Consider the following 27,666-nt stretch of genomic DNA (forward strand, 5'->3'; position numbering starts at 1 on the left):
CCTTTAGAGCACATTTTAGTTCATTCATATAGGAATTAATAAACTTTAACCTATTCAAAGCTGTAATTAATATAATGTGGAGTATAAGGGGAGTATATAGTGGAGTTGTTTATTTGTATGCAAATACACGAGTATGAAACGCAGTCCACATGCTGGGAGTCATTATTTCTTATCCTATATCTCTGATTACATTTGCATAAATTCTCAAGGATTGTAAATTATTGACTTTTCTTGAATAACACCCTGTCCAGTTTTTTTTTGGTAATGAAAAGCATTTGCATTGAGGTATCTACCATAATTGGACACGTGTGATACATTATGTCAGAATCGGCTAATTAATGGATCTAGCAAAATGCCGTTTTGCTGTTATGATTTCTTTGTCACACAGGCAAACCCTGCTGTCGATTACACGGCGAGACCTCTGCCTGACTTTACGATTTTTGCTGAATATAAAACACATATTTGTAACACTTGCCTCATCTGCCTGTTTGAGTGAAGAGGCGCAAATCTGCTTTGAGATGGAGCGGGAGAGAGATGTATCCTCTCCTAGCGGCTGCAGCGAGAGATGGATGTCGACGGGGAAGCGGGTGCGCGTGCCCCCTTCTTCCCGTCTGACGCGCGGGGCAATCATGATTACTCACGGAGTGACAGTTTAAGAAAAAGCCCGTCCTCTTGTCTCTGTCTGCTTTAAAAATACTATTCATTATTCGCAGCCACTTTCAGTTTTAATAGCAGGAACGCTATTGCAAAAGCATATTTCTTTCAGCGGGGTCAGCAATGATAATTTAGATGAGGCTGAGACGTGTCAAAGCAGACAACATGTTTTTAGAGGAATGGAGGGTGTGCTGGATGTGAGAATTACGTGGTACTGCATTTATTTGTCTGATTATATTCCCTAAATGTAGACTATATTAGTGTTTAATTATCTCATCTTAATTATCTCTTTCTTTTTTGGTTGTTGGTAGGTTAGAACGAATCATTGTGTGGTCATTGCTGGTTGTGTGTAATGGTTTCATTTGGAGGAGGGATGGCACAATTTGTGTTCTTCATTTCAAGCTCCTGACACCGCAAGCCGAAACTCGTCTGTATAAGTGATCTTCACAGGTCTCTGTATCAAAATCTGTTTTAATATTGTAAGGTTGGAACCTTGGACATCAATAAATTAGTTATAATTGGCTTTCATGTTTACGGCGGCGGTTCTCTCAGATCAGGATTTCGGGGGCATTGTGTGCCATTATGCATTCTGCTCAGCATTATATGGATTTTTCCGTAAGCTCCGTTCACAGAGATGCTGAGTAAAAACGAACACAAACCCCATTTAGCATTGTGTGCTATGCGATTCCTGGTTGGCTCGTGCGTCCGGTGAGTTCTCCGTAAGGCCGCTCTCTATTCCAACCGCCCGAAGGCTGTTTTCCATAGCCATATTAATGAGAACGTATCCATGTCTACCGTCCGACACTGCGGCGAGGATGAGGGTGTGTGTGGGCATGCACAGTGCTATTTGCACTATACCTATACTAATCTCACAGCCTTGATCAGGGTACAGTAAATAAACCCCCAAGGCCTCTATTGATCAGCCTTGAATTTGTTTTTCTCTGAACGTGGCATCTAGTTAGTTATTACAGACGTTACTCTGCGTCAATGAATTATTTCATCAAAATAGTCGGGCATGCCGCATTAAGTATTTATTTTGAAGTAAACTCTTTCAGAGCAGAGTGTCCAGTTTGCCGCACACACCGCTTTGTGTGTGAGCTTGTGTGGCGGCGCTCAGCGGAGGTCGTGGGTCAATATGGAACTTGTTGGAAGCTGAGCCCCGATGGTGTTCGCCGCGCTGAGCCGGGATTGTAGCAGTGGGTTACAAACTCCAATCTTTGCAAAAGCAGTGTGCAGTTTTATTATTTATGGGCCCCAACAACACGGGGGTCGGAAGAATGAGTGTCAGGAGTGAGGTCTTGTTCTGAAAGAGATACAGATACAGTGTCGGGATGGATATAGTTATGTGAGCCAACACTATAGTATGTTTTGTGCATTGGACAGTATATAACCTACTGTATATTGTAGTGACGTGCTGTTTTGTGTACTTTTTAACGCATTGATCCCTACTTATAATCTGTATAATTTATAGAGTGCGGCAGGGATGACGTATTTTTGTAGACCAACCCTGAAGTTAGCGGGATACTGGTTATCTCCTAAAAAGCACATTAAAGGGATAGTTCAGCCAAATATGAAAATTCTGTCATCATTTACTCACCCTCATGCTGTTACAAACCTTTATAAATTTTGTCGTTCTGATGAACACAAATGAAGATATTTAGAGAAATGTTTGTAACCAAACCGTTTGTGGACCCCATTCACTTAAATGGGGTCCACGAACGATGGAATGGAATTTTCATTTTTGGGTGAACTATCCATTTAATTTTTCATTAAAAAATATCCATTTTTTTAATTATTGTTAAAAAATGTGTGATTAATAGGGTTATTCCGATAGCGGTATCGGAATTGTGGCCGATACCACAAAAAATTCTGGCATCGGAATTGGGGAGTACTTGAACCCATGTACCGATCCGATACCATTTTCTTAATAAACCTAGTAATGCCCATTATAGCTAATGCTAAAGCTAACGCTGCAAAGCGAAACGCATCTCTTCTTCACTGCTCTGAATGCAAACACCAGGAAGTTGCCACACGCGTGACGCAACCACTGTTTACTTAGAGCGGCGAAGAAATGAAAGCGTGCAGCCATATGTTCGCTGTTTGTTAGTATTTCAGACTAAAAAAACATCAACATGTCTCATATGTCATGCTGCATTTTCGATGAGGTTGCACAAGTGTTAATAACTTTAAAACGAATAACTTATTATAGCATTTGAAGACGCTTCACCCCAAAAAACACGATGGTTACTTATTTCACTACATTGTGGCTACATTTAGTGTTTTTATAGGAGCTTTATTTTGCTTTTGTATTTAAAAACTGAAATGCCTTTTGTTTAACAAAATCTTTCTGGACTTTTACGTTTAAAATAGATTATTTTTCATATAATGTATTAGTGTATTCATATAGTGTATTATATATCCATTTATGCAGGGGTAGTAGTATGTACAGCTGTATATTATACAGATAGGACCGGTCCTCGGTAGGCATGTCAATTTATGCAATTTCCCATATTCGATGATTGTGTAAATTAACGACCAATCAATCGAATAATCGTTAACTGTAATAATGCAATAAGCCTTTACTGCAGTGGCATATAGCCAATGACAAAAACGTGTGCGTAAAACACCAGCTTCCTCACGCAAATTAAAAGATTTTATTTTGACTAAATAACATGCTAGTGGGATTGTAAAATGAGAAAAAATAAAAAATTATCTCGTAATGAAATATAATGACTAATAGACACACAGTGTATAACTCTGCCTCACATGCGCACTCTGCAACAGTCTGATATCCATGCGTTCATGACATGTCGAAATAAAAGTTTCATTATCATCAAGTGTTATTTCTTTGTTGTTCACCTCGCTTTCCGAGTCGTTGATACACCGTTTGTTGTAATTATATCCAAGAAGCAAACAAAAAGCGTTTTTCGTGTCGTCACCTTACCTGCGGCGTACTTTCAGTAAAGATGCTTATATTATGGAGATGGCAACCTTCCATTAGAAAACATGGTCAATTTGGCTAGCATGCAGCACCTCATTCAGTCAATAATGATCAGTGATATATGATGCGGGCGTTCAGAGTGTAACGACAGTCAGTCACAGTTTACATTTTACAGTTTCTTGCCGGAATTTAAGATTATATTTTAATATGTTCATTAAAACGGCTTCTGGTCTCCTTTCCTGTGTATAGCAGCGTTAGCAGCGTTGCTATGCTAATCTTGCAGGCTTCCCTGAAGAGCGTCTTTGCTTTCAGTATCCTAACCGTATTTGCATTTTCTGTATCGGACCCTCTCAGATCCACTGCGGATGACTTTTCGTTGCGTTGGCAGCCAACCTCGTCTCTCATGACGTTAAAAAGCCCAGGTGTGTGTTTGGCATCGAGCATCATGTGATCATGGCTGGTTTAACTTCTGCGCTCGTTTAATTTTTTTCTCCGGTTGTATGCGTTTTGCGCAGGCGCCGCACATACGGAATCGGTATCTGGAAGAGAAAAAAGGTATCAGAACATCTCTAGTGATTAACAAAAGTTAAAGTTAATCTTCACAGAAAAATATAAATTTAATGAATTTTGAAGTTTTAACGCATTTACTAGAAATATAAAATGCCAAATTTTGACTTTAAAATGTATAAAAGTTGTGTTCATCTATGTGTAAGTGTAATAAACTTTTGTTAAACTTTTGTTAATTTTTTGCGATAATCCAAAAGACTATGGAAAAAATTGATGGGATTTTTTGTGAGAGAACCAGTGTCCCGCTAACTTTCGGGTTAGCCTAAAAAAATACATCATCCCTGCGGCACTCTATTACATGATGATAAAATGACAAAAGGGACAACTCAAAGTGATGATCTCTCTCTCTCTCTCTCTCTCTCTCTCTCTCTCTCTCTCTCTCTCTCTCTCCTCATCTCCATCCTTCCCTTGCTCCTTTTACCCTTAAAAATGCGCCCAATGGAAACAAGGCAATTTCATATGAACTCAGATATATTGGAAAAAGTTTTTGCGCTTGGGTTACGTGGTTTTTCAGGCAAATCGAAAAAGTAATATATCACAAAACTGCAATGGAAACAGGTTTTTTTGCTAATATTGGTCACCTGACATGTGTAAAAATGACACGATCATTCTTTAAATATTGCACGTATGTTCGTATGTCTCGTTCGAGAACAAGACAGAAGAGGTGTGTTCGACTTTTATGTGGCGTCACAAGAAGCGGCAAACGCATGAGAGTGATTTGGTAGTCGCCTGCTCTGTATGCTTTCAAGTTGCTCTCGCAGTATTTTGATGTCATCCACATGTTGGTTTTTGCTGACATTTAGAAAGTTTTGCATAAATCTTTAATAGAAACACAGCTACTGTCCCTAAAAAAAAAAGGTTAAATAATATTAGGCAATTCTTCCCTAGTTATTGTGAATGTAATTTTACAGTAGAGAGTAAAGCTCTCCCTCTATCTTACATTTCTTTTTCCATGTCTTGACAAAATACACATGGGAATCCTCCTGCTGGGAGAGATCAAAACAAATCGTCCACACTCTAATCCTCATCCCAGCAGTCCAGCAATGTAAACAGTTGACCTCTTCATAAAGAGGGGTCATGCAAATCTCAAAACACATATGATTGTCTTCTGACATCATGTACTCCAAAAACACTTTACTAAGTTGCAGAGAAAGTTGCAGCAGGTTATCATTTTTTTATTTATGTTCTTATAAAACTGACACATCAACATAATCCCCTTAATACACAATGCATCAATAATAGAAATAAATATATTTGTACTTTTTGTTCATGCAGAACACCCAAGAAAAAGTAAAACGTATAGTAAAGCATGTCATAACAACCATTCATTCATCTACCAACACCTGAGACAACCAAGAAGAAATCCAGTTAGCAAACCTAAAAAAATCGGACTAATTCAAACCAAATGCACAGCGTTTACATTATAAGGCTTCCGATATGTAAAAAACATATAAAACGCTGAAAGGCTCTTGTTAAAGACTGAGAAATGACAGGAAGTCTACTGTATTAGTGAGTTGTCTTGGGTCCTGTGGATTTGTTCTTATAAATTATCCATCATGAATGTCAAGCTATCTCAGATTTATGGGTGACTGTCAATATAAGTTCAACCTAATGGTGATCAAAGGGACTCGATGTTAGTATTGTTAACCATTATTGTACAGTCACATATACCTGTCTTCTTCAGAGAAAAAAAAGTAAAATATTGTGGTTCTTTTTAAAAGAAAAGAGTCTCCAGTCTCTGACTGGACTGCTGAGTTCAGCCAGGCTAAATGTCATGATTGAATTAGTGAAACCATACACTCGCTAACCCACGGGCATACGGCTGACATTGACCACACACCCGCGACTGGCCAAAACGTCTGTGCATTCTGCCAGTGTGAGTGTTTTCACTGGAAACTCCATGGTGGGTTTCTAATCCTTAGCAGTTTTTGAGAATTTTGTTCATAAAGGCTATAAAGAAGATTAGCTTGAATATTATACAACCCGAGATGCTGTTCCAAGCAATCCTGAAGACCACTGAGAGGAAAAAAAGGCTGAAGAGGCAAAAGACCCCCACTCCCCTTTAGATGTTTTACAATAGCAGCTTATTTAAATCCCCAAAAATTACATTTTTCAAGCGCCTTTCAATGCTCCGGCTTTGTTATTGCTTTAACATGGGTATCAGAGGCCTATGTTTATTCAACCCTCAATTACCAATGGCTCAGCCGGCAGGCCTTTAATTGATTGCTTTAATTGATTGGTCGGGGGTAACCATGGCTGAAAAGCAGTTTATCTTAATCAGTTGAGAGGAAATGTAGAGTGGGTCTTGATTTCCTCCAGCTGATCACCCCTGTGTGGGCTAAAAGGGGGGAGTGTTGGAGAAAGAGAGAGAGAGAGAGAAAATTAGAAAGAGAGAGATGGGATTTAGGTGAAGGTAGACCTGAACGGCACTCAATTGGTAGTTAGACCAGAATCTTCAGTTTAAAGGACAAGTTTGATATTTTACACTTAAAGCCCTGTTTTCAGATTGTTTATGATGAAATAGAACGGTTTTGACTGAAATTTCGACATATGCGGCTGCCCCGAGAATTTTTGGGTGTTTGTTGTTTCACCTCCCACCTCTACATTGGGAGTATAGGTGTACTGAAACAATCCTTCCTAAAATGCATTAAATTTTCGTTTACAAAGACGTGAAACTCACCGAGTGGTCAGGGGTGTTCACTGATTTGCACACAAATCGCTGCAAAAGATGCTTTCCAACAGGTTTGATCGTAGTTTTGTCCAACTCAATTGACTTGTATTAGATGTGCTGTGAGGTACGGTATTACTCCGTGCCGGGAACGTTGTTTGTATTCTTGCAATTTGGCAAAGGTGGATTATCGCCACCAACTGAGCTGGAGTGTTTATCATTCAAACTCTCAGCGGAAGAATGTACAGGTGTGAGGCGTTTGGAAAAATAGGTCCACAAGTTTACAACGAATGCTAAAGCACCTGTTGGAAAGCAACTTTTGCAGCGATTTTTGTGTGAGCATATCAATGAACACCCCTGACCACTCGGTGAGTTTCACGTCTTTGTACACGAAAGTTGAATGCATTTTAGGAAGGATTGTTCCAGTCCACCTATACAACCATTGGAGAGGTGGGGGGGTGATGCAACAAACACCCGAAAATTCTCGGCCAGCATCAAATGTCCAAATTTCAGTCAAACCCGTTCTATCTCATCATAAACAATCTGAAAACATTGCTTTAAGTGTAATATACCGAACTTGTCCTTTAAGGCTCATATTTGTGCCTTTTCTATCATCATCTCAGGAGGGATTTGTTAAATGTTGTTCTTTTTCCTGAGCATAGAGTGGCACAGCAACACTTCTAACAAAGATGTCAGTAGGACATCATAGGTTTTATATGAGCTACGTCTTACCTATCTACTCTTTCCTGCTTTCCTTCTCATCCTCTCATCATTACACTCAAATGTGAATATTAGATAGAGGTCTAGATAGAGATATATCTAGATGGAGGTCAATGTCAAGCATGTGACCCAATCCCGACCCGTATTGTTGAGGTGGAATTGCATTTCGAATGTTTCAAGTGGCTTTTAACCAGCGGTTGGAAATGAAGTTCATTGAATGGAATTAGAAAATTGACCTCTAAAATGCCTGGCTCCTACATAAACTTGCTGGCTTCATCAGTGTCTCCTTGCCATTTAGCCTGAACTGTTACAGCACTACTATAAGAATGGAGATAGGATAATGGCCCGATGGATCCGTTGGATTGCCAAGTATAAATTAAACTAACCGTCTGGGCTCTGGTCTTTATCAGTGCGTGCACATTACCGATCATGTGAGATTGTCCAGACCGATGCCTTACGGTAACTTATGACAAGGCCAGAACATTTTCCCATGGTTTTTGCCATTGTTCACAATAAAGAGCTTAATACGTCTTCTCTGTTGTCAGTCTTTTTTTTTTTTTTAACAAAATCAGATTGCCAAGTAAAGCTGGCCAGCTGTCAAGAGAATATTGTGTTAAACTCCACTCACATATAGTTCAAATAGTTTGCATAAAGGATAACTTTCAACTTTAAATGATAAAGCGGATATGCAAAATAGCAGTGTGCTTTTAAATTTCCTCACGGATAACTTCAAGAAAAGCCCTGGATGACAATGCGATAACCTTGCAGGTTCAGGGCCATGTCTGTGTAGGGGACATGTAGAAAAGGTTGCACATTATTGACGCAAGAATTGAAGAAGAATGAATAACTCCTCTAGCAGCGTGTCAGCTCAGCGCCAGCGCAGCGCACCACGCACACAGGAAGCTTATGAGCTTTGTGTAAGATCTCAGCCTGAGGGCTTTGTGTTAAGAGTTAGCACTCACAAAGCCTTTCTAAGCTTCCAGAGCGTGTTGAACTCAATGCATCGGCACAGAGGTGCATGTACATGCCTGCGCGTGTGTGTGCGCGGGCGAATATGAGGGGTTTAAATGGGATCTATTGTGCGAACTGTTGATTTCAGCATCCACCTAAAGCTTTTATATCAATGATTTGCCCATTATAGTAGTTTGACATCTCACCTTGAATGCTTAAATAGCATTTTTTGATCTCCTCACCTAAAATTACTCAAGTGTATCACTTACGCTGTATATCATTATTGGTGGTATTTAAAAAATGTAAGTAGAATATACATATTCGGGGACATGAATAGTGTATAATGACATGTTTATAATGCAGTAATCATGGTTTAAGGCAGGGGTGTCCAAATCGGTTCTGGAGGGCCTGTGTCCTGCAGAGTTTAGCTAAAACTTCCCTCAACACACCTGCCTCAAAGTATCTAGTCTGCCTAGTAAGACCTTGATTAGCTGGATCAGGTGTGTTTGATTAGGGTTGGAATAAAACTCTGGCACCGGCCCTCCAGGAGCAGGAGTGGACACCCCTGGTTAAGGGGACACTTCCTTAAAGGAACACTTCACTTTTTTTAAATATGCTCATTTTTCAGCTCCCCTAGAGGTAAACATTTGATTTTTACTAGGGATGCACCGAATCCAGATTTTTTGGGTTCGGGCGAATACCGAATCCACTGTTTAAGATTCAGCCGAAACCGAATACCGAATCCTACTCGCATTGTTATTCCATTAACACAGTAAAACACATTAATGAAGTAAACAACGTCCACAGCAGTGTATTTTTCATTGTATTTAATTTTAACTGTACATTATGCCAGGATGACAAGTTGGAAAAACTATTTTGACAATTACCGTAAGCCTATGCATAATGAAAGCGATGCGTTGCGACACGTTCGTTTTTCCAATAAGCAAGCAGCTCCGTGCTGAAAACCGGCGCTGAGCGCCGGGAGTTCAAAAATATTCAACTTTGAGTGAGAAGCTCCGCTCGTCAATGTCAGTTTTCACACGGCCGTCCAATTACAGTGGAGGAGGGGCGGGACATTACCACAGCAACCAACCGGCTGAAAAACAGCTGGCATTTGGCGTCCTCAAGGCGTTTTCAGCCGTGTTTAAAAGTTTTGGTGTGTCTAGCCCCTAAGGCTCACAGAAAGAAAAAGCTCATCTCCACGTCAGCACCCGATGTGTGTAATCAACGGCCGCGTGACGTCGACCAGCGTAGCGCAAGCCTAGGGTTTGGTTCGGTGGAAAAAAATCTAGGATTCGGCCGAACCTGAACCCCGTCAAAAAGCCCAGTATTCGTGTAACAGAGCAGCAGGTAGTAGATGTTATGAGTTTTTTCTCTACCTTTTACTCTGCTAACACGTCATGACGGGGCGTGAGAAAGCAAAATATTCTGAATAAATGGGGAAAAATAGCACGTCTAGGTGGGCTAGGTTCCTGGATTCGGTGCATCCCTAATTTTTACAGTTTTGGAATCCATTCAGCTGATCTCCGGGTTTGGCGGTACCACTTTTAGCATAGCTTAGCATAATCCATTGAATCTGATTAGACCATTAGCATCACGGAAAAAATAACCAAAGAGTTTTGATATTTTTCCTATTTAAAACGTGACTCTTCTGTAGTTACATCGTGTACTAACTATACTCTCATTCCAACGTAATAATCAAGGACTTTGATATAACGTACTGCCCAAAAATAGTCCCCTTAGTAACTTTTAATAGCAGGGGACTATTTTCAGGCACTGTGTAATATCATTGCGCCTCCTGCAGCCATGTTACGACAGCAAATTACTTGATTATTAGCCATATCTGCCTAGAAAATCGCAACTTTTCTGTTGGTCTTCACGTTGTATCTACAGAAGAGTCAAGTCTTAAATAGAAAAAATATTGAAACTCTGGTTATTTTTTAGCGTGATGCTAATGGTCTAATCAGATTCAATGGATTATGCTAAGCTATGCTAAAAATAGAACTGCCTGACCCGGAGATCAGCTGAATGGACTCCAAAACAGTAAAAATCAAATGTTTAACTCTAGGGGAGCTGGAAAATGTGCATATTTAAAAAAAAAGTAGAGTGTCCCTTTAAGAAATATACTAAATAGTGCCAACATGTTTTTGTGATGGTTGGGGATAGTACCTGGGGTAGGGCAGGGAAAGAGCATATACAGTTTGTGCAGTATAAAAAGCATTGCGTCTATGGAATTGTCCATGTAAACCACATATGCATGACTGTGTGTTTGACTGACAGGCGTTTTCTTTCTCTGAATTGTGTTGTGTTTTCATCTCTATCGCTCTTCAGCCACTCTCATTCTCTGATAAATGTTTCATGAGGTCCACCTTATATCCTTCTCTGGAACAGCATGTCCAGCAGATTACAGGAGGCGTCATTGATTCACATTTACCTTAGACCGCAGATCAGCACATCCCACATTTAAAACACATGCTTTTCGGAGAGGAAGAGAAAGTGATGAAAAGGCCCAAAAGTAACTGTCAAATAGCGTCTGCATTGAGAGAACTATCAAAGGGTGGCTCTGTATCAGATGTGAAGGCTTAAAGTGGGTCATGGGCTATTTCCACTGTGATGCCACAGTAAAAATTCACCAGCTTATCATTATTTAATCATGCTCTAATGGAAGTGATCCCCACCCCGAATATAAGCCCACCTCTAAACTCAATTATTCCCTAATATGTTAACAGTTGTCACTCGCTGTATTGTACAGTGATGCAGAGAGCGATCGCATGACGTTCTTCACCTGAAAGAAACTAGTTTTTAACTATTAGAGTTTAAGTGTTTACTGTTTTAAAGATGCTAGAGATCCAACAATATTGTTAATGAAAACAGAATTCATTAAATTTAGATTTGCTTAAGGCTAATAGATTATTTACGAAAAAGCATCCATGATGTGTTCTTTATTCAGTTTCGTACTGTAGGCCTTTGAACTCAAATAATATCACATTGGGACGTTTGACTTTTTGTGTAAGGAAGCCAGAGAAATCGCATCATGTGAGGCTGTATATTCCCTGACCTACTGACACTACCAGAAGTTACAAGTACACATGTATCCTGTTTTAGCTGACATGCCCATTTCTCATCAAATGTAAACTCCACATAGTGTAGTAAATCTTCTTTTGTGCGTCATTTGATCCAACTGCACTGCCTTTTGAAAGTCTTCTCTGACTTTTAAATTTATTTGTCCTTAAATTACTTTCTTTTGACCTCAGTGATGTTTTTATTTGCATGCTGTTTTCTAAAAATCTCGCATTATCTATTGAGCAGCGATCGATTGTTTGGCTTCTAGACATTGTGCATTGATGAACCTCATCCTGTTCTCGGTTTGAATGCAACTTTTTCTTCTTCTTTTACTTCGGCACAGGTTTTCCCACCAGACTCCTGTTTTTTAAGTCCACTTTTTAAATTTTAATGCAACATAACTTTAGCGCATTCAGAATCAGATCAAAGACTTGTTGGGCCCTAGTGTTTGAAGTGTGCTCTATTTGAAGTTCATTCCAAAGACACTGCGTGTAAAACAAAAGTTTACATATATTTCGGCCTTTGTGAGAGCAGTGCGTTGTGTGTGCGGTATTGATCGTTCTTTTTGAAAGAGAAGAGCTTTGTTGGAATTGCATTGCTGTACTGGCAGCAGCCACTGTGGCAGGATCCGTGTTCCAATGGGAGACTGATTTCCACAGGTTGGAAGAGGTCTGGAGAGTTTTGGATTGATGTGTGTATGTTGTGACCTTGTGACCATGTTCCTGTAAATACGGGTGAAGGGTGGCCAGAAAACTATTAGTGATTGGCAGGCCACCTTCTTAAGTTCTATGCCGGGAGGAAAAGTGATATTTTAGAGAACACAAATATTTATGATGATAAAGTGTCACAGTGATGTGAGAACTACTGCGGCAGAAATTACACAACCTGTATGTATTTATCTAGCAATACAGAGGATGAGTGCTGTGATTCTAAAAACAGACACTTGCATACATAGAGTACATACTGTACAGCTGTAGATTAATACACACATTTTTTAAAGAAAAGTATGTATCGTCTACCCTATCTCACGGCAAGTTGTGTTATAGTCACGAAATATTTGATTAATCTATTCGTGTTCATGGCACGATATTCTCCTTTTTTTCGTGCCTTTGAGCACGAATGTCTTTTTCGTGTTACTAAGCACAAATTTCTATAAATAGTTTTTCGTGTCCGTGGCACAACTTTCTTTTTCGTGTCATTTTAGATATTGTTTTAATATTTTTAATCATTGTCGCTTGCGGTTGGGGTAAGTTTTGGGGTTTGTGTTAGGATGTAATTTTATGTATTGTTTTCTACATGTTTTATTTTCACTTTTAAAACTAATTTAGCTTGGGGTTGGTGTTAGAGTTTGGGTTAGGATGTCTCAGGGTATCCCACAGAAAATTTGTTAGTTAAGGTGATAGGGTTGGGCGGGTGGATGTGTTAATCAAAGGGGCGTCCTCCAGACAGTGGGGACCACGTCTTTCTCTCATTTGGGCGTGTGGCGCGCGTGCCCGCTCACGGTGTGAAGCGCGTCCGTGCTATTCTTCGACATGCACTTGACGGCCTTTTGTGCAGTGAATTTTTTTTTTTTTTGTTGACGACCTAGTTAAGACAGTAGGGTTTCCTTACTTAGGCGGGCTGCCCAAACCGCAAAGTGCTGCGGGAAACCATGGATGTCTGAAATGTAACAGGAAGTGATTTTAACCCCAACCCCAAGCTACAATGGTAAAAAAATAGGAAAAAACAATAAGAAAACAATACATAAAATGAAACGAAAAAGAAAGTCGTGACACGGACACAAAAAACTGTTTATAGAAATTTGTGCTGAGTGACACGAAAAAGACATTCATGCTCAATGACATGAAAAAAGCAGAATATCGTGCCATAAACGAAAATAAATTAATATTTCATGACTATAACACAACTTGCCGTGGTATTCGGTTGGAATCAAAATAGATTAAGATCCAGTACAAAACATCTTTGAATATCTGTAGACACATTGAAAACTTTCTTTAAAAGAGTTTTATAAACTTTTGTGAGCTGAGTAATCGCAGTAGTAAAACATCACTTGCGGCGAAAGTGCTGCGTATTTGAAAAATGCATCCCCCACATAAATTTGCGAACTTTGACTGATTATGCGGTAAATCATGCGATCCCATAATCATGTTTTTCTGTAGAGACTGGTTTATTATCATTTACTAACATTTGTCAAATAATAATTCTGTACAAAGTTGGACCACTAGGTGGCCATTTTCGCAAAGCCTCCAAGCAAGCTTTATAACTCATTCAAAGACCTAACTACTTGAATGAGGAAAGACAGATATTTCTAAAATAGGGGTGTAATGTTTAACTGTGCAAATGCGCGTTTTCTCAATTGAAGAATTTTAATGAATTGCGGTTAAATCCCGGCATATCCAAAAGCCAGAGGGGTGATCTCGTGCAGAAACACCCTTGTGCCACAGAAGTAGCAGCGTTACAAACGCTATTCCAGGAATGTCAGGAATATTTATATCGCTGTTCTTCAAATTGTTTCAGGTGTTTTCATAATAAAGAATATTTTGAATGATTCTGTTTGACAAGTGTTGCTTTTTTAAATGCACATTATAAACGACTCCGACTCATAATGATTTTAGATTGATGAGGACTTCCTACTGACCAAATGCCATAGTACATGCACAAGCATGAAACACAGAATTGCTGTCAGGGTGTGGTGGTGGATAGAACCCAATCGCAGACAGCTCATAACTTAAAGACGTTTAATAAACATAAATACCCTCGAGGGGGCAAATAATGACAATAACTAGAAAATAATCATGACTTGGACAAACAAGGCACACGCGACAGTATCTCACGATACACAATGAACCGGCACAAGACGTAAGAGACAATGGCTTTAAATAGGGAAAACTAAACTAGGGAACAATGACAAACAGGTGAAGGGAATTAACTAATCAAGACTTAACAAGGAAACAAGAGGGTAAGGTTAAGACTAAAGACAGGAGAGCATGCGGTACACAAAACATACACAGACCACATGACTCTCCACACAAAACAAGACAACAGTGGGCTGCCATGATCCTGTCACATGAAACACATAAATCACATACAGGGCTGACAGGACCATGACAGTACTCCCCCCTTAACGGACGCCTCCAGGCGTCCCCAGGCAACATCTAAACATAACAAACACGACAAAACAAAGACAAAGTCCAGAATGGCCGACAGTACTGAAGAACAGGACCACCACGACGAGAAGCGGGACGGACGGTCACCGCACATGAAAAGGGTCCAGTACACAGCACCGCTCGGCCCAGCGATCCCGAACAGGACACAGGACCCGCCGTCCAAGAACACTCGCGGGGCTCACTGACCAGTGAGAATCATGGAGCTTGCTGATCGACCCACTCTCGCGGGGCTCGCTGACCAGAACTCCCTCGCGGTGACTCTCCGATGAAACAAACACACCCACGGGATCCGCCGACCAGGAACTCTCCCGCGAATCTCGCCATCCCGGCACTATCCACGGGGCTCACCGACCAGCACACTCCCGTGGGGCTCGTCGGCCCGGAACAGTCCCGCGGAGCTCCCAGATCAGGAACACACCCACGAAATCCGCCGACCAGTAGCCCTACCGTAGAGACCACTGATCAGGAACACTCCCGCAGAGCTCGTAGAACGGCCACAGGAACACAGACGGACTCCAAAGACGAAAGACAGACAACAGCAGACTCGACGACCAGGTAAACTTGACAAAAACAAAAGAGCTGTATGCTGGGTTCCAGAATGGCCGGTTCATTCTGTCAGGGTGTGGTGGTGGATAGAACCCAATCGCAGACAGCTCGTAACTTAAAGACGTTTAATAAACATAAATACCCTCGAGGGGGCAAATAATGACAATAACTAGAAAATAATCATGACTTGGACAAACAAGGCACACGCGACAGTATCTCACGATACACAATGAACCGGCACAAGACGTAAGAGACAATGGCTTTAAATAGGGAAAACTAAACTAGGGAACAATGACAAACAGGTGAAGGGAATTAACTAATCAAGACTTAACAAGGAAACAAGAGGGTAAGGTTAAGACTAAAGACAGGAGAGCATGCGGTACACAAAACATACACAGACCACATGACTCTCCACACAAAACAAGACAACAGTGGGCTGCCATGATCCTGTCACATGAAACACATAAAATACATACAGGGCTGACAGGACCATGACAATTGCAGCCTTGTGATTCAGAATCGATTTCAGACAGGCATTTTTAATGGGACACACGATTAATTGTTACAGCCCTATTAGGGTTGTGCCGTAGACGATAGTATCGTGTATCGACGATCTTCAGACATATCGCCAATGGCAGGCTTTCATGGCGATAGTCATGACGATAGTTGGCGAATGGTTATTAATATTATTATTATCATCATAGTTTTACATTAACATCCACAATGCATGCTTTTCCTCACATGAGGGTTTGTTGGCTTCACTTTACGCGGAGGGCTTGTAAAGAGAGAATTCCTTTTTGCACGTACCTGCACTTAATGCGCGCGTCTTGGACTCCTTCTATCACCCGCGTCATGACCAGCTGCGCTTCTCTCTGTCTCACGTGCACGCGCTCTCGCGTCTGTACGAAGTCTAAACATACATGTAAACTAAAGTAGTAATCCTTATGTCTTTGTTCAGTTTAATGCGTTTCATGCAAGCTGAGGCAAACTTTACTTTTTAGTTTTTTAGTTAAACAACCGTTTTGTAGAGATTTACTGCTTTTGTATCATCTATTAAGGCAACCCCTAACTGCACAAATTATGCCAGTCTTCCTGGATTTCATAATAAGCATTAAAAATGCTAGTCAAAACGGCAGACTCTTATCCCTTGCAATAGGACTAATATTAGCTGTAGTGGCTCACCGGAAGTTTTACCCATCTGAGCTCAAGATGGCGTCGCCCGCATTTACCTCAGGAATAGTGTGGATAGCAGTGCTTGGTCTTGTTATATCCAATACCTTTGTTCTTGACCCCTAAACTTTATTATTAAACTTTATCATATTTAGCATCAGATAAAATGTTTAGACAAAAATTATCTTCAGATTTTTTTTTTGTACTTTAGGCTGCCTTACATACATTTCTTACTTCAGGACATACAGTACATTTTATCCTAACAATTTCAGTTGGTTCTTTGGCTTTGGAAAGCTCGTATTTGGTACTAATGTTTCATTTTTGTGTCCTTTCATGCACACTATTTACATCTGTAAGATGTCACATCTGGTAAATATCAGTGCTGTAGAATTTTCCTTTTTTGGATGCTGTTTATACATTTAAACATGTTGATGTGTCATCTGTTATTTAAGCTATGATTTATGCTATAAACGTGTGGAGTGATGAGTATACTCTGGGATAGCACCATCCAAAGCATATGTTAGTTTTTAGGGAAGGTCCTTCAACAGCATACTTTAAATATCTGAATTCCAATACATCAAGCAGATGATCATATATGCTTCGACTAAAAAATAGTGTCTGGTTTTATGTACTTACTTGTTTTATTCCCAGATTATAACAGGGATATAGATGAGAATTATGCAGAATTAAGCATATCAAAGAGCAAAACTTTCTCATGTCATTGTACATCTGTGTGCACACATTCACTTCAAAGGAAGCCAGCCGGCGGGTACAGTAAAGGAACAGCTTCCATTCCAAGTGTTTCTGTGAATTGGGAAAACAATTAACATGGACGCAACAGCCTCTTCACTTTACAGTTAATTGGCTCCCATAAAGGCAAAGCTTAGAAAAATTATGGGGAGGAAGCCTTGCCTTGGAAGTATGTGTTTACTGTGGCTTTTATGGAAAATCCCATTTAAGATGGAACAAAGTACTTATCTTTATACCAAAGAAGCCTTCTGATAAAGGGGGAAGCGCCTTGAAGTTGTGAAATTATGCCCCTTTTATACAGTAGAGGAAAAGGTGGTTTTCTAAGTGTTTCATTTTGGACAAGAAGGGAAGTTTAAATATAGACTGCAGTTAAGTTGCATGGAAATATTGCTTTTTGTTACGCTGTAAATACACTTTGTGTCTTTTTTTCTCTCTGTCTGCACACATAAAGTCAGTTGATTGTCACAATGCTTTTGACGGGCAGTCATATATCATAACAAAGCGCTTAAGTCTTGCCCTGGCAAACATGTGGGTCAGCACTTTTGAAATGCAGCCCCCCTGCTTATTGACCTCAGGCAATACATTTCATATCTGGCACTGGTCTGTATGGTCTGTATGCTTTATGGGTGGCATAAATCATATGTCGATGACTCAGGTCCAAGGGGTGATTATGTTTAGAACCAATTTGTCAACAGAACATGGAACACTTACCCAATCAGACTCAATTGGAAAAATAGACTCTCAAATGAGTGAATTTAAAGCTGCATGTTTTGCAATTCATTTGGTGCATAAATGTAAAGCTGTTCTTTAGTATATGGTAGGCTTAACTAGTATTAAGATCAGTGTTGGGGGTAACGCATTACAAGTAACTTGAGTTACGTAATAATATTACTTTTCTGAAGTAACGAGTAAAGTAACGCATTACTTTTTAAATGTACACATTAATATTTGAGTTACTTTTTCAAAAAAAGTAACTCAAGTTACTTTTTTAGTTTAATTAATTTGATTAAAAATATGTACTGAATTAAACTTAACGTATGCACTCTCTGTGCCTGTGTGGAAACAGTTTGAGTCAGAAACTGAGATGGCAGGCCAGAGCTAAACATTTTTGTGATGAAATATGCAATTTCTGAATGCAGAACTTTTCAGTCATAAAAACACCTGCAAGGCCTGAAAGAGATCAAGCTTTAGCCAAGAAAAAGTAACGCAAAAGTAACTAAAAGTAACGTAAGCATTACTTTCCATGAAAAGTAACTAAGTAATGCAATTAGTTACTTTTTTTTGGGAGTAACTTAATATTGTAATGCATTACTTTTAAAAGTAACTTTCCCCAACACTGATTAAGATTACATGAATATTTAATTTGTTTTCTAAATAAATGCAAAAAAGGCTTGTTCCTGATGCACTTCTTTTCAATTTTTATTTGTAAAAGTAGTTTCGTGGTAAGAATAAATTTGGGCAGTCTTAAAACATATTACGCTCATATCTTCTACATTGCCATTAGCTTCCAAAGGAAGTACACACTGTAAAAAATGCAGCATTAAAGTTAAAACAACTGGGTTTTGCAAGTCAATTCAACCTATTGTTTTAAGTTCCCTTTCAGTCGGTCACTACGACGTCACGTCGTGACCGACGAATTGGGAACTGCTTCGCGGGTGACCTATCTACTTCGAGAACTATCAAAAACGCCAATGAACTTGGCATGCAGGTATTTGCATAATGCCGGCGCCGCCCCGCCAGGTGCGTATATAAGGCACAGGTGCATAATACCAAATCAGCTTTATTGCTTCGAAGCCGGCAGACATCTGCTCTCGAGAAGCTTTCATCTGATCTTCGTAGATCCTGTTCTGTGTGGGAAGAAAATATCTCAGCTTGCTGAAGTTGGTTGGGCAAAGACACCTCAGCGGAGGCTCGCAGTGTTTTTTTCCACCCTTTCTCTCTCTCTCTGTCTCTTTAATTTAGGACTTGAGTTCGAGTGAGTGCGTTTGCCTCTCCCTGTGTGTTTCACCAGCTCGCACAAAAGAGTGATTTCCCTGAAAGAGCAGCACGTTTGAGCTTTGTGTCTTTTTAAGGACAGCCACTCATTCGTGTCACGGTCGGGGTCGTCTTTTTAAAGATGGATTTCCGTCCGTGCTCCGTTTCTGGATGCGGTGTGTTCATCGCCCCCCAGGATGGCCACAAGCGTTGTCTTTCGTGTCTGGGGCTCCAGCACGCAGAGGCAGCGTTGCGTGATAGCTCATGCCCCATCTGCGAGGGTATGACTATGGCGGATTTGCGGAGACGGGTGTCGTTCCTCCGGCAACGGCCCCCGCCTTCCCAGTTTGGTGCTGCTAAGGGCGCAGCTACCAAACTTGCGAAGGATGACCTCCGTATAACGGTGCTGGGTCGGTCTGCTGGTTCGTCCAGTAGCTCCCAGCGCCCTGATCCGTTGCCAGCGGAGGTCCCGATGGAGACGAGCGGCCCGTGTTCTACGGTGTCCTCGCGCTCTGTTGAGCCTCCACCTGACGCGATGTCCACCGTAACGTTGGAGGGGGGGTTGTCAGCCTCGGACGTCGATCCGGATCCGGATCCGCTCCCGCCTTCGGGCCAGGTTGCGGGTTCCGCGTTCGACCCCGAGATGGCAGCCATGCTCGCTCGGGCGGCGGAGGCGGTCGGCTTGGAGTGGACTAAACCTCCCCCACCTGAACCGTCCCGCCTCTATGATTGGTTCTTCGGGGGTGCCAGGGCTTCTCAGTCCTCGCCCCCGGTGCCTTTCTTCCCCGAGGTGCATGAAGAGCTGACGCGGTCGTGGAAAACCCCGTTTTCCGCCCGGAACCGGCCGTATCAGCCTTCACCTCTCACCTCTCTCGAGGGTGGGGATGCCAAGGGGTACACTGGTATCCCGTCAGTGGAGCGCCCGGTCCCGATGCAGTTGTGTCCGGCCGGTGTCGCTTCCTCCTGGCGGGACCAGCCTACTCTCCCCTCGCGGGCCTGTAAGCAGTCTTCGGCGCTGTCCGGTGCTGCTTACAAGGCTTGTGGGGAGGCAGCCTCTGCCCTGCATGCCATGGCATTGCTGCAGGTTCACCAGGCTAAGGCTCTGAGGGATCTGCACGCGGGAGGTCACGACTCGGCGGAGTTCTCTGAACTACGTGCGGCTACAGATCTGGCGCTTCGTGCGACCAAGGTTGAATATACGAAGCCATTTAAAGAAATAGTTACCATCAAAATCTGTATTGTATCTGGTCAGTATTAAAAAGTAAAATCTTAATTTTACGCAAAATCCAATATTATTTTATTTTTAATCAGTGTATACCACTAGTCAACTGAATGTCAATATGCATGTTTGTAACAGAAAATAATGTTTTTCATCTTGTCATTTTCTTGGAAAACACATTTTTACAGAAATTAGTCAAAAAGGATTTATTGCATTTTGGAATCAAACTCTTCATATGTTGATTGACAAAAATGCTGCATTTTTTACAGTACAGGATCAAGACCCCGCCAATAACACATTATATATATATAGTGTTACTTATTTAGACACATGTTATTTATATTTGACCGACATTTTTATCCAAAGTGCCTTACAGTTCAAGCTACACATTTTATCAGTATGTATGCTTCCTAGGATCAAACCTACAACTTACTGTTTTGCTAAGATCAGTTACTACAGTAGCTGTACAGTATCCATTTGAATATCACTGCATGTGGTCATGTGATATGGTTCTCTCCTTTAATTGTCATTGTTTTAGTTAGGCAGTGAGAGACGTTTGCGGTCTGTTCTGCACATATTGCTCTGTTAAGACTTTATGCATTACACATTTTTTCCAGTGACGAGACAGAGAAAAAGAACTGTAATTTTGAATTGAAAACCACTTGGCACACCTAACCTGGCATCAGCAGCAATCCTCAAGAGTGGGGAGGATCTTCAGAGTGTCAGACAAAAGATGAGTAATAATAAAACATCCAGCCTGAAAGCCACTGATGAGACTCTCTCCTTTCTCTCCTTCTTCCTCCATCTGGACAGCAGCTCAAGTATTCATCTGTCATATCAAACCTCTTTTGCTTTAGTCCTTCTAGCATCTTAGCATTTTCACTTCCTTTGTGTCAGTGATGGAAAAGTTTATCCTTTCAGGCTAAAATATCTGACAATTCATGCATTGTCAGGACGCTCGGTTTAGATTTATCCTGTATAATCAGAGAGCACTTCTTACAAAAGATTGATCAGACTGCCTGATACAACAATGGAATGATGTACCACAAAATCCAGCATGCGTATAAATAGGTAGGCTACCATGTGATAGAACATTTTGTAATGTTCTGTACTTTGGCTGGAGTCCCTGTTTTTGGGTTTTTGCCTTTGTTCGAAAAGCCAACAATTTGATTAGTTTACAAAAAGCAAATCTACAGTATGGTTTAGGTCTGCTTACACTGCTGCTGTAATTGCAGAGCAACTATGAAGACCTGCTACTGTTAATATACACAAGGTACGGCAAGCTTGCAAAGGTTTCTGCTGCAGTGTTACTGTGGGTTCACACCAGCTGCGTTTAAGGCGTCTACCGCACCTAGTTTGCCACTTTAACAGTTGAGTTTACTCGCTTCATTCGCGTGTGAAATTCTAGTCATTGAGACATTCATGCTGAAATTCGCGTCATGTGAGGGACTTCTGTGACTCCACTTGCTTCCTGTACTCCGGTCATTACTAGAGCAAGCTCCTGATTGGTGCGTTTTTCCACCAAAGTTCAAATTTTTCAACTTGCGCGTTTACCACGGCAACCCTCAATTTGCGGCATTCACGCGAACTAGACGCACGATTGAGGGGGAATCGCGTCTACCGCGCCGCGCTCAACACCTCATTCGCGCCGCGAGACCTCCAGTTGCGCGCCAACCCGTCTTTACATTGACTTAACATTGAAATCACTCGCGCTTGAACGCCTCTACTACGGCTGGTCTGAACGGAGCAATAGGCATAATGTCCCCCCGGTAAACAGATCTAGGCAGGTGGAGCTGTGGGTGGAGATGGGTGATTGTTTTAGTTCTGATAATACGCTGTGACATTTTTAGATAAAGCATTATCATTGGCTATGCCAATCAGTTTGAGTCACGCTAATGTGCAAGCTGATTGGCTGGTAGAGCGCAACACTAGAAACTATCCTGTACCTTCAGAGCAGTGGTCTCCAACATGGTACCCAGTTGCCTGCACGGAGTCTGTGAGTTGTTCACTAAAGCACATTCTATTGATAGCCTCAATTTTAATATTTATTTATTTATTACATATTTTTATATTAGCTTGGCTTCTTTTTTTAACATTTTAAACAATGGTAAAACATATCAACATGTAAAATTAAATACAATCAACAAGTAAAACAAAAAGTTTTCAGCACAGCAGAATGTAGTATGTAGCCCAGGAGATGCATTGCATTTTGTCGCAGTGCGCATGCTTCGAACGTTTGTGTACACGTACGAGTCAAATAAACTATACTTTGCAAGGCTGTGCATTTGACTGTGCGCTTACGTTCGCGTACATGTAAAAAACAGACTATCGATTTTACTATTAGAATGTCATTGAGTAAAAATACAGTTGACAGAAGTCTGTGACTCGGTAAAAACAATACAAACATTTTATTTATTTGAACATGCAAACAGCAGCAACAACAGTAACAACAGAACTAGGATTCATATAAAATTTTCATTCAACATTACATTATCAAAAAGCACGCCATCAGTCCAGAGGATTAATATCCAAAGAGGGCGGATTGTCTTTTGCGTCATCGTCTTTCTCTTTTTGGGCAAAAATAGAGATGTTTATGGTCAGGGTCTAGGACAGAGGTGATCAGCGAAGGTCTGTCCAGAAGTGCACGAGACGGAGACAGATTGCGTCATCTTGCGCACACACGTGTGTCCCTGTGCTGCTTCCAAACCATACAATACTCAAGCACGGACGCATATGCAGTACAAATGATTTCTCATACAAATGATTACTTTACCAAACAGTCAGGGCAGCAATAATAATGTCATTTACAGACCATTCACAAATTAAGTATAGAAAAGTGGTGAAATGTCTGTAGGCACGTGTCGACACGCGTGCGTTAAAGGACAAGTTCGGTATTTTACACTTAAAGCAATGCTTTCAGATTGTTTATGATGAAATAGAACGGTTTTGACTGAAATTTGGACATATGATGCTGGCCCGAGAATTTTCGGGTGTTTCTTGTATCAAAGCTCCCACCTCTACAATGGCTGCATAGGTGCACTGAAACAATCCTTCTTAAAATGCAATAAACTTTCGTTTACAAAGACGTGAAACTCACCGAGTGTGTCACTGATATGCTCGCACAAAAATCGCTGCAAAAGATGCTTTCAAACAGGTTTTTATCGTAGTTTTGTCCAAATCCATTGACTTGTATTAGATGTGCTGTGAGGTACGGTATTACTCCGCGCCTGGAACCTTTTTTGTATTCTTGCAATTGGCAAAGGCGGATTATCGCCACCAACTGGGCTGGAGTCTATTATTCAAGCTCTCAGCGGAAGAATATCTGGGTGTGAGGCGTTTGGAAAAATAGGTCCACAAGTTTACAACAAATAGTAAAACACCTGTTGGAAAGCGTCTTTTGCAGCGATTTTTGTGTGAGAATATCAGTGAATACCACTGACCACTCGGTGAGTTTCACGTCTTTGTAAACGAAAGTTTAATGCATTTTAGGAAGAATTGTTCCAGTGCACCTATGCAGCCATTGTGATACAACAGAAACCGAAAATTCACGGGCCAGCATCATATGTGCAAATTTCAGTCAAAACCGTTCTATTTCATCATAAACAATCTGAAAACAGGGCTTTAAGTGTAAAATACCGAACTTGTCCTTTAACAAATATTTTTTCTTTTAACTGATAATATTAATCAGTGATAAATTCTTACCTTCAGTTAACGGTTAACCAGTCAATATGAACATCTCTAGCGCAGATGCTGTGCAATAATGCTGTATTTAGTATACCATGGTTACTTTTTTATGATTTGAGTAGTTGCGCTAAAGAATTGACTTACGTGAGCTTTACAAAGAAATTAACGATTGAACATGAATTATAAAAATAACTCACCATATTAGCTAGTAATTTGATAACGTTACCCGCCATATATATATATATATATATATATATATATATATATATATATATATATATATATATATATATATATATATATATATATATATATATATAATGCTGAATAAAAACAAAATTCTAAACCAACATTTCTGTTTAGATAAATATTACTATTCAAAATGATTTAGCTTTAAACCTCAGATAATATGCATAGTTTGCATAAATTTGCACCTCTATATCATCTTTTCTTGGCTGAGCTTTGAATATATGCTATTCAAACAGTGTTCTCTTTGTATCTATCACAAATCTTCACAGTATATCTCTTTCTCCACCCAAAAGTTTTACCTGTCTGGCAGTTAAACCTCTAACCAACTTTTTCCTCTTAAGAATAAGTTCATTGCTGGAGTTGTCATGGACTTCGAAGACAGCCACAGAAAACAGTGCTGTGGGTAAACGGTGGGCGGTGCTGGTGGGTGGGTGAGTAAGTGGAGGGGGGGCCGGGGAGGCTGAGAATTGGCCTTGCTTGTTCTGTGTGCTTTCTGTTCACAAACCAAGCTTTAGATTGGAGAGATCTGAGGCCGCTCTGCTGGGACCCCCGTAGACACAAAGCCCATTTCTCTGGGAGATTGCTACACTGTTTGCTGACATGAATAAAGCTGTCGCGTCCTCAGAGCTGCAAATTTGTCTTGGGATGTGGCCCTCCTCCTCACCCACCTTCGATAGCTCCCATGTAGTCCTTAAGCTTCAGATGTGCTTTTAGAAGAATGTGTGCTTAGGAAAACACTGCAGACATTGCAAATGACCCTGATTCTGATAAACAAGCCTTTGATATCTAACATAAGCGAAACCAGAGGCAGAAACCCAGCATGCACAGTAATCCTTTAACGGTCAGTGAGTCCTTTTCTCTTTTTTAAATAATAAAGCTCTGCTTGTTTTTGGTTTCCCCAGCGATATGTTTGAATCGCATTTTACGAGCTGCGGCAGCAGTTTTATCCGGCTGTTTGGAAGAAGTGGCATTTTGTTGGGGCTATGAGTTAACTCTTGTGTCTGGTGCAAGGAAATAGGTTAAAACCACATACGTGCTGGTCCAACGCAAACAGTCCCATGCATTCCAGAGCAGACCAGTCGGAGAGGTGCGATGATTCAGTTAAACATGGAGTGGAGGGCCTGGCCACTGGACCTACACCACACTAAAACATGTCCACTCAATATTCTAGGACTGCTCTCGAACTGGGAAATACCGCCGCCCAGCTTTCTCATACAGAGCCTACAGTAAATTCATGCAGTTTCTTCATTTGACAGGCATTTAACATCTCACCCAGAGTAACCTCAGTTAACCTAGCCATGCAAAAAAAATAAAAGTAGTAATGGGTATAAATAAGAAAAATAAAAGAGGGCAAACCAAGTCACATCTCCGAGAGCGTGAAAAGTGGTTGAAAAACATTCTCATGCCCCTGAAAAACGGTGAGCAGCAACTCTCAGGCTGGTGAATAATCCCAGCAACCCCGGCTCTTCTTTGACATGTCATTAGCATTGATGATTAAAGAGAGGGGTTTACTTAGTGGTTAAAGATCTGGGCTTGTAATACAAAGGTTACGTGTTTGAATGGTTGAGTCCCGTTTTTTGACGAAGATGAAGAGGATGAAACTCTTCTTCTTTCTTTAGGTCTATTTGTGCAACTAGGCACATTGGGCAGCAATCGTATTCCACTGGTAGTAATTGGCTGTATCGGATGCCAGCTCACTTTAAGTCCTCTTTGAATGTACTTTGCCAGGGTGCGAACTACAAACAAAGTCCAAAACAGTGTGACACAGAGTGAATTGAATACTTAAAGGAACACACCGACTTTTTGGGACATTAGCTTATTCACCGTTTCCTCCAGAGTTAGATAAGTCCATACATACCCTTTTTATCTCTGTGTGTGCCGTAACTCTGTCTGATGCACACACCGCTAGCCTAGCTTAGCACAAAAGTAAATGGCTCCAGCTAGCAAACTGCTTCCAATAAAGGGCTCGTTATAGTTGTGCGTAGGTCCTACGACGTAGCCGGGACAGCGTAGGTTCTGCGTTGGTTTTCATTTATTCACTTTTGCGTCGGCGTTGACGTTTAAACACATGCGCAGACTGCTGGTAGTATCTATGTGTGTAACCACAGTAGCAGCGCGACCATGAATAAAGAAGCAGCTTAAAAAAAAGTTAACCCACAAACAAAGAAGAAACATCAACTTTTGTATGATTTGAGAAGACCAGCTATGATGGAAGTAAATAAACAGCGACTTTTGTTGCAGTTTGAGTTAAATCACTCCTCAACTTGGCCCATCTTTGTTTTCACCATCGCAAACAGTAATACCTATGACACAGTTTTTTTTTACCTGAAGGGAGGGGTTCTGGTGGACCAATCGCATCGATTGTGGTCCGCATAGAACTGACGCGCTGTTAAAAATTTTGCGAGGTGCACGTCAGGCTACGCACAAGCTATGGATAACCTATGGCGTAGAGCTTACGCAAGACCATAAATCGGGCTTAAGTGACAAAATAACGCCAACATTTTCCTATTTATATGTTGTGATTTGTATAGTCACATCTTGTAAAAATAACAAGGTCATATGAGCCATCTTTTAACCGTATACATACTGGGAACTATATTCTCAGAAGGCGAAGCACTGCTACTTGGAAGAAGTGATTTGCTCGCAGCACCTGAGAAGCCCCGTGGTTAGGAGCAGAGAGTTTGCGCAAGTGTTGCGTTTATCACTCTGCCTTTGGAAAATGTAGTTCCAAGTATGTATACGATTAAAAGATGGCTGTGTCTCATGTGACCTTGTTATTTGTACAAGTTATGACTTTACAAATCACAACGTATAAATAAGAAAATGTTGGCGTTATTTTGTCAATTATTGGGAGCAGTATGCTAGCTTGAGCCATTTACTTCCAGTCTTTGTGCTAACTAGGCTAAGGGTGGGTACGTCAGAGTTCTGGCACGCACAGATAAGAAAAAGGTATGTAATAATAATGCATTATAAACATCCCATTTATTTGTATTCTATATCATCGATCTGTTTGTGCTACTGTAAAATGTATACATCTGAATGTAATGTCATAATATGTTAATATTCAGGATTTATTATAATTTGAATGTTTGATGTTGCATGTCATGATTTTATTGATTTCATGTAATTGTTGTCTGTTTAGAATGATTTTAATTGCCAAATTTTATTGTTCATTTATTTATTATTGAAGCTGTTATTTAAAATCCATATCTTATTTGAGTAGTGATTTGTTATTTTTGCATAATAATTCATATATTTATTCTGATTGTGATTTTAATGCACATATTTATTATTGTATGATATCTCATGTAATTAAAAAGTGAAAATAAAAGTATTTTTCTGA

General features: G+C 40.6%; 1 long non-coding RNA gene across 3 annotated transcripts in view; it reads left to right on the forward strand.

Moving 5' to 3' along the window:
* LOC129441930 (uncharacterized) overlaps positions 1-27,666 on the forward strand; it is a 145,880-nt gene that overhangs the window by 50,176 nt on the left and 68,038 nt on the right. The window contains exon 5 of one of the 3 annotated variants that reach the window (XR_012360283.1): positions 21,008-21,461. The exons of the other annotated variants lie outside the window; for them this stretch is intronic. This is a non-coding gene — a long non-coding RNA (uncharacterized lncRNA). Of the gene's footprint in view, positions 1-21,007; positions 21,462-27,666 lie in introns of those variants that run through there. 3 annotated transcript variants of the gene reach the window in all.

This window comes from Misgurnus anguillicaudatus, chromosome 21 (assembly GCF_027580225.2).
Source record: "Misgurnus anguillicaudatus chromosome 21, ASM2758022v2, whole genome shotgun sequence".
NCBI lineage: Eukaryota > Metazoa > Chordata > Actinopteri > Cypriniformes > Cobitidae > Misgurnus > Misgurnus anguillicaudatus.